The 8,790-nt window shown below is 44.6% G+C and overlaps 2 non-coding genes across 2 annotated transcripts; both read left to right on the forward strand.

The window, feature by feature from the left end:
* The first annotated feature begins 7,208 nt into the window (after positions 1-7,208).
* Positions 7,209-7,370, forward strand: LOC139276627 (U1 spliceosomal RNA). Its single transcript, XR_011595964.1, has one exon. It is a non-coding gene; the product is annotated as a U1 spliceosomal RNA (small nuclear RNA).
* Positions 7,371-7,446: 76 nt separating this feature from the next.
* On the forward strand, positions 7,447-7,643 carry LOC139276556 (U2 spliceosomal RNA). Its single transcript, XR_011595946.1, has one exon. It is a non-coding gene; the product is annotated as a U2 spliceosomal RNA (small nuclear RNA).
* The last annotated feature ends 1,147 nt before the right edge of the window (positions 7,644-8,790 follow it).

The following is an 8,790-nucleotide window of genomic DNA, read 5'->3' on the forward strand; positions in this document are numbered from 1 at the left end:
AACCTGAGGCGTGAGTTCAGTGGCCATTGCTCCAACTGATCCCTTGACAGCTTCATGTACAGTAAAATCCAACCTGACACATCTTCACGTTTGTTAGCCACAAGCTGTTTCTCAGTCCATTTCCAGCACAGCTTCTGCAGGCTTTCCACTCTCCATTCAGTATCACCTCTTTGGAAGAACTTTCACACCATTGACAGAATGCTTCTGTCATCTGTCCATTCCATCAACATGGGTTCCCTTTATACTGTCTCACCTTGGTCCTCAGAATCCAGCCACGATCAGCCCCAACACCAGCAGCACCAGGCGCAACAGCAGTACAAAAACAACACCACCAATCTTTTCTCTGCAATCACCTCATGCTGCACTAGTCAGAGGACATTAGCACCCGACCACACTGCTGCCCATGAGGCCAAGGATGGCCTCACCGTGGCTGGATTTACTTCACTTGATGCTGTGCACCCTGCTTGCCATATGATGTGCAGGTTGGCACCACCTCACACCAACACCATAAAGTATTCCTACACTGTCCAAGCCATTTCTTTCACACTCACCACCATTGTGGGAGGTACCGTTATGTCTCACCATTCACTGCAACTCACTAAGCCACTTCCAAATGTGCACACACATCTGTCCAAGAACGCAAAGTGTTGAAAATAAAGGTTTTATGGTTTGACATTAACAAACTTTACATGAACATTGGTATGATTGGACAAGGATGAGGATAAATGTGAGGGATGAATAGTGAGATGGAAATGTGATAATGTGGATAGATAGAGAGAGAGGGATGAGTGAACGTGCAGGATAAGTTGGTGTGAATAAGGATGTGCAGCAGGAGTGTAAGGAAGCCAGTGATGGGGATGTGATGAGCACAGTAGGATGAAGGTGATTGTGGCTTTGTACTAACGTTTTGTGATCGAATGAGATTAAGGTTTGCAGCACTGCAGCCTGCTCCTCCTGATGCCATCCCTGCTTGTGACCTCCTATGCAATGTGCAAGCAGGCTGTGTTGGTGTCCTGGGGAGGTCTCTTCCGACCATGGGAAGGGAAGAGGACCTCCTTGCGTGCTGTGACTCCCTCCATAAGCATTTGAAGGGTGTCATGGGGGAACCTGGGTGCAGCCCTGCACGTCTGTGCAATGATTCAGTGTTTGCAGCATTTCAGTGCTGTAGAACACTGACAGCACATATGTCAAAAGAAAATTGCCCATGGTTCCTTTAAGGAAGCTGGCTAATGTCACGTCATGAAATGATGTCAAGAGACCCACTTCCTCTAATTGGCCCAGGAAACGCGCTGGGCAGGCTTAACACGTCCTAACAATGGAAAGTCATTTCACAGAGCAGTATGGAGCCAGAAGCGGGGTCAAGACCCGCCACCAACATTGCCCACCCCGCACCCACCGAGGTGTGCAAAGTCCCGCCTAGAATTTTGTTGGCTGTGAAGTGCTTTGGAATGTCCTGAGGGTGTGAAAGATGTTATATAAGTGCAAGTTCTATTCTAATTCTGGCACTTAAAAGTTCATTTTCTAGAAATTAACAGTGCTGAAGAGGTACTGCACACAATGGATTGAGTGTCAGTAATGTATTTTGCGTATTTTTCCTGAAACATGACAATTATTTCAATTTCTTTTTCATTCAGTTGAAGTGTTTTTCGTGCATAATATTGTTCACCCTAAAGCTTGTAGCCTTCAATTGTACCTTGCAGTACTGAGGCATGTCAGGGGTCAAGTCCTAATTTTCATTTGAGGTATCTATTTGATTTTGTTTTATCACCACAGCAAATAGTCACCTGAAACAATTTCCATCAGATAGACAGGATATGAAGTGCCTTGGAAAGCTGCAGCATGGTAACTCCCTACATAGAAGATCTGAGTTCTCTCAATCTTAACTGCCAATCTATCTCACTCAAAGTTGAAGAGATCTGGTTGTCTTTAAGGAAAGAAGACCAGCACAAGTTCAAGTGGACTCTGCTGAAGAGAATTGAGCCTCAAAATGCAGGGCTCTGTTCGACAAACAGCAGTTGGCTCATTAGCAAGAAAGTATTGACAGTAGCTGTGTGCACAGGTAACAAATAATTTGTTGGAAGGAGTATTTTGTATTTTATATGCATTGCAGTATTTTTCAAGGGAACAATATGCCTCGGGCAGGATTTTTTAGTGATAGAATTGCTAATAATGCAATTTTACCACAAACATTCTGTCAAATTATCAGTTATAAACTTCTGATTTTGTTTTCATTTCTTAAAAAAAAATCTTGTGTGCAATTTTATGCTTGTATAAAGGGTCAGATATCAATACTGGGAAATCAATTTTTGCTCCTATTACCAGAATTAACAATCCCAGATCAGCTTTTAAAAGTAAGATGCAGCTTTCTGAGATGAGCGCCATTTCCATTTCTATAATTATTTATAACCTGTGTGAATAAGGCAGCCAATTTGGTAGCCATAAAAGCCATGCTTATTTGTATTTACCATTTTTCCAAATACATTAGAGACATAACTTATGAAAAATAAATAAAATCATCTCAAAGTTCAAGCTTAACTTTTACTAGATAATATGATAAAAATAAGTTCTTAAGTTTTAAATTTATCTGAAACAATTATATACATACAATCAAATTGAAATGCATATGATCATATCTGCATATTTCCAATTTAAAAAATTGGAATGTGGGTTGTCTAAACGGAATTGCAAGCTGCAGCACTTTATAACTCATCAGTGACTGTCATAAATTATTAGGTCATCTTCACTCATGGGAATCTGGAATAGAATTTATTCCTCTGTGCATTCTCTATCAAGATTCAAGTTATATTTAGAGTGAGGAGCCAATTTTCAATTGTATCTTAAAAAAACGTTTTTTCAAGGTGAGGGATGTCCGTACTAAGAATATTCTTTATTTTCTTTATTTGTACCCAGTTTCAGCACTTGGTACTTTCTGGTTATGGCACAACATTGGCCATATACAGGTCAGAACTCTTTCACACAGTTTGATCAATAATCTTTGAAGAGCAGTTCCATTGCCTCAGGGTGCCAATTCCCTCAACATCATTGTTATTGCCTCTCTGAGAGGTTATATAATTAGTGCCAAATTATTGATTAATTTCAACAATTGAGTCATGTCCATTTGGAACGAGATGAATACTACTCAAATTCATTCCATTTGGGACCCATTGACAGCTATCAGAGGGAGCAGACTTCACCGTAACAATTTGCGTTAGATTTAAATTGTGGTCCCTGAGGTTCAGCTACTTTATTGCAATTCACTGTGCATGCCTGATGCCTTTGTGAGGAGATAGAATCATGAAATAATACAGCACAGAAGGAGGCCATTCAGCCCATCGTTCTTTGAAAGAGCTCTCCAATTAGTCCTACTCCCCTGCTCTTTCTCCATTAGCCCTGCAGATTTTTCTCCCTATTTGTCCAGTTCTTATTTGAAAGTTATTATTGAATCTGCTTCCACCACCCTTTCAGGCAGGGATGGCCTCACCATGGCCAAATTTACTTCACTTGGACGGGTTAGGTGAGTGGGCAAATGCATGACAGATGCAGTATAATGTAGATAAATGTGAGGTTGTCCACTTGGGTGGCAAAAACAGGAAGGCAGAATATTATCTGAATGGTGACAGATTAGGAAAAGGGGAGGTACAACGAGACCTGGGTGTCATGGTACATCAGTCATTGAGAGTTGGCATGCAGATACAGCAGGCGGTGAAGAAGGTAAATGGCATGTTGGCCTTCATAGCTAGAGGATTTGAGTATAGGAGCAGGGAGGTCTTACTGCAATTGTACAGGGCCTTGGTGAGGCCACACCTTGAATATTGTGTACAGTTTTGGTCTCCTAATCTGAGGAAGGACATTCTTGCTATTGAGGGAGTGCAGCGAAGGTTCACCAGACTGATTCCTGGGATGGCAGGACTGCCATTATAAAGAAAGACTGGATCGACTAGGCTTATATTGACTGGAATTTAGAAGAATGAGAGGGGATCTCATAGAAACATATAAAATTCTGACAGGATTGGACAGCTTAGATGCAGGAAGAATGTTTCCGATGTTGGGGAAGTCCAGTACCAGGGGTCACAGTCTAAGACTAAGGGGTTAAGCCATTTAGGACCGAGATGAGGAGAAACTTGTTCACTCAGAGAATTGTGAACCTGTGGAATTCTCTACCTCAGAAAGTTGTTGAGGCCAGTTTGTTAGATATATTCAAAGGGGAGTTAGATGTGGCCCTTACGGCTAAAGGGATTAAGGGGTATGGAGAGAAAGCAGGAATGGGGTACTGAAGTTGCATGATCAGCCATGATCATATTGAATGGTGGTGCAGGCTCTAAGGGCCAAATGGCCTACTCCTATTTTCTATGTTTTTATTTTCTATGTTTGATGCTGTACATCCTGGCTGCCACATGATGCACCAGGTTGGTACCATCCCACACCAACACCATAAAGCATCCCTGCAATGCCCAAGCCATTCCTTTAACTCATCACCACTGCGGGGGTTACTGTTATGTCTCACTATTCACTGCAACTCACTAAGCCACTTCCAAAAGTGCACAAAAATCTGGCCAAGTACGCAAAGTGTTGAAAATAAAGATTTCAATGTTTGACAGCACGTTAACACAAATTTCTCATCAACATTGCAAAAAACATCCAAATGCCTACCCTTGTTTATTGTTAATTGGTATGATTGGCTGAGGATATGGGTGAGCGTGAAGGGTGCCCAGTGAGATAGGGAAGTGATAATGTAAATAGAGAGGATGGGTGGAGGTGCAAGGTAAGTTGGTGTGGCTCGTGCTGCTGGTTTTAGTGCTGATCGTGGTGGGATTCTGAGAGCCAAGTTGAGAGTATGAAGGACACCCATGCTGATGGAATAGATGGCAGGTGAAGTGGAGATGACAGGAGCGGTCTGTCAGTGAAGAGAGAGGTAATGAGGTCAGATTGGATGGAGATTTGTGTAAAGACTTGCGGCCCGGTGAACCTGTTGTAGAAATGCAGTGAGGAAGAGCTTGTGGCTGAGGGAAGATATCTCTAAGGTGGGAGCTTTTACTATATATTTGATGCTGTCAACTCAACAGCTGATTCAGTGGCCACTGAACTCCAGCCTGAGCTTGACAGACGTTGTCCATGACCAGCGAGGACCCCATGGGCGAGCACATAATATCAAAAGGTGAGCTCAAATGTATTCCTAATGATCTCTAAACAAGGTCATAATTTCCTGAATTGGGTCCCCCGCTGCTGCGTGTCATGTCTGCTCAGCGCTGACAAACCCGACATTGGTAAAGGAGCATGGTGGCAGGTTCACAGCGGGGTCCTGACCCGCTGTGGGGGGGAGAAAACACTTTCCCACCCGACCCGGCACCGATCGTGCCTGCTGACCCCCTGGAAAATCTTGGCCTAACTCTTAATTCACAGATGCTGCCAAAGCTGGGTTGGATACTGTTAATAAATTGGTTTATCCCAGCTATGAGCAAGTGAAACAGCTCCATCAAAACTAGTATTTTGAAAGAAAGAAGGAAAGGATATGCATTTATATAGCATCTTTCACAACCTCAGGACATCCCAAAGATCTTTACAGCGAATTCAGTACTACTGAAGTATAGTCACTGTTGTAATGTAGGAAACGCGGCAGCCAATTTGAGCACAGAAAGGTCCCACAAACAGCAATGTGATAATGACAAGATGACCTAAATTAATGATGGCTAAGAGATAAATATTGACCAAGACAGGGTAGACTGCGTGTGCTCTTCTTCCAAATAGTTCCATGGGATCTTTTACATCCACCTGAGAGGGCAGTCAGGCCCTCAGTTTAGCATTTCATTCGAAAGACGGCAACTCCACCTGTGTAGCACTCTCTTAGTACTGTACTGGAGTATCAGCGCAGATTTTATGGTCAAGTCTCTGCAATGGGATTTTAACCCACAACCTTGTGACTTGAGCAAGCCCATTACCATCTGAGCCACGTCTGAACTATCACTGATAATTTTTTATTTATGTCTTTGGGGGGCCCATTTGACATCTGGAGCTCGGTGTGTAGGAAATCACAGGCATAGACTAATGAAGTTTTACTATCATAGTTTGATATCATCTCAATCAATTGTTGTGTTACTGCCTTGCAGCATACTCAGCTAAGTACTCATTTTTCTTTATCTGTTCATCTGTTAAAATAGATCATTTTTTGTTTTTAATCTGTCTGCCTTGAATTTTTATACTGGAGTGTTAAATATGAGATTAGGCGGGGTAGCTCTTTTTCGACCGACACGGACACGATGGGCCGAATGGCCTCCTTCAGGGTCGTAATTTTCTATGATTCCATGAGGTCTAGTGTGTGTATCCCAGTATTGAAGCACTAGTCACACTTGATCTGCTCCGTTGGGCAGGCCACATAGTTCGCATGCCAGACACGAGACTCCCAAAGCAAGCGCTCTACTCGGAGCTTCTTCACGGCAAACGAGCCAAAGATGGGCAGCGGAAACGTTAGAAGGGCTCCCTCAAAGACTCCCTGATAAAGTGCGACATCCCCACTAACACCTGGGAGTCCCTGGCCAAAGACCGCCCTAAGTGCAGGAAGTGCATCCGGGAGGGCGCCAAGTACCTCGAGTCTCAATGGCGAGAGCATGCAGAAATCAAGCACAGGCAGCGGAAAGAGCGTGCGGCAAACCAGTCCCACGCACCCCTTCCTTCAACAACTATCTGTCCCACCTGTGACAACGTCTGTGGCTCTCGTATTGGACTGTTCAGCCACCAAAGAACTCACTTAAGGAGTGGAAGCAAGTCTTCCTCGATTCCGCAGGACTGCCTATGATGATGGATGATATAGGTTTTTAAAGCTGCATTCCTAACCTTGGTATAAAGTGATCTTTTCTTTTATTCATTCTCGAGATGTGGGTGTCATCAGCAAGGCCAGGATTTATTGTCCATCCCTAGATTCTCCGTGAAGGTGGTGGTGAGCCACCGCCTTAAGCTGCTGAAGTCCATGTGGTAATATATTTAATATTCTTTGTAGTGGTTTGATACTACTGATTGGCTTGCTTGGCCACTTCAGATGGCAGTTAAGAATCAACCATGTTGCTGTAGGACTGGAGTCACATATAGGCTAAATTATGGGATTAGTAATCCAGAGGCCTGGACGAATAATCCGGAGGTGCGTGCTCAAATCCTACCACAACAGCTGCTGGATTTAAATTCAGTTAATTCAATAAATCTGGAATACAAAGCTAGTGATACTTACCTGGCGGGGGAGTAACCATGATCAATAAGGTGGTATTCCCAGGAAGAGGCTAGCCTATTGCACTTTGGGTGGGCTGACGCCTGCGATGTCACCCAATGCGGGATACTCGACTTCACAATTTGTGGTAGTGGAGGACTGCGTTCGGTGGTTCAATGGTGTAATGGTGAGCACTCTGGACTTTGAATTCAACGATCCGTGTTCAAATCTTGGTAAAAGCTGAATTTTTTTTAATCGCTTCTCGGCCTTTTGGCTAAGATCATGCGTAACTGACCTGACAGGGGAGTAACCATGACCCCAACGTGGTTCTCCCTGGATCAGGAAGGTGGTTCTCCTATGCTTTTTGGAAATAGGAGGTGGGTGGGGTGGTTTGACCCATCCACCTCCACGGAGGTGTGTGGGGTTGCTGACCCATCCACCTCCATGGCACGAACCTGGTATTGCAGTACTTCCAGGAACAGTGCTTGGGCTCTAGGCCTTTTGGCTAAGAGCATTAGCGCAGGGTGATCCTTGATGTGTGCAAGGTGACCTCTGGCGTTTGTGATCTGACAAAGAATTGGAAAGATTGGCTACGGAAAAAAAAAAGTAATGCTGACCATGAACTAGCAGATTGTCGTAAAAACCCATCTGGTTCACTAATGTCCTTTAGAGAAGGAAATCTGCCGTCCTTGCCTGGTCTGGCCGATCTGTGACTCCAACAATGTGGTTGACTTAACTGCCCTCTGAAATAGCCTAGCAAGCCACTTGGTTGTAACAAACTGCTACTAGAAAGTATAATGAGAATAAAACCGGATGGCCCACCTGGTGAAGTACATGTGGTAAATATATTACCACATGGACTTCAGCAGCTTAAGGCGGTGGCTCACCACCACCTTCACGGAGAATCTAGGGATGGACAATAAATCGACCTCGGCACCGGCTTTGGACATGACAACGGCACACTCAGCTCACTCGACCCTGCAAAGTCCTCCTCACTAACATCTGGAGACTTGTGCCTCAATTGGGAGAGCTGCCCCACAGATGAGTCAAGCAAACAGCCTGACATAGTCATACTCACAGAATCATACCTTTCAGCCAATGTCCTCGACTCCTTCATCGCCATCCCTGGGTATGTCCTGTCCCACCGGGAAGACAGACCTACCCGAGGTGGCGGCACAGTGGTATACGGGATGGAGGGAGTGGCCTTGGGAGTACTCAATATTGACTCCAAACTCCATGAAGTCTCAGGGCTTCACATCAAGTATGGGCAAGGAAACCTCCTACTGATTACCACCTAGCGCCCTCCTTCAGCTGATGAATCAGTACTCCTCCATGTTGAACACCACTGGGAAAAAACACTGAGGGTAGCAAGGGCACAGAATGTACTCTGGGTGGGGGACTTCAATGTCCATCACCAAGAGTGGCTCAGTAGCACCACTACTGAGCGGGCTGGCCGAGTACTGAAGGACATAGCTGCCAGACTGGCCTGCAGCAAGTGGTGAGAGAACCAACACGAGGGAAAAACCTACTTGACCTCGTCCTCAACCAATCTGTCGTACCTGTCGCAGGTGCATCTGTTTATGACCGCATTGTTAGCA

This window comes from Pristiophorus japonicus, chromosome 11 (assembly GCF_044704955.1).
Source record: "Pristiophorus japonicus isolate sPriJap1 chromosome 11, sPriJap1.hap1, whole genome shotgun sequence".
Classification (NCBI taxonomy): domain Eukaryota; kingdom Metazoa; phylum Chordata; class Chondrichthyes; family Pristiophoridae; genus Pristiophorus; species Pristiophorus japonicus.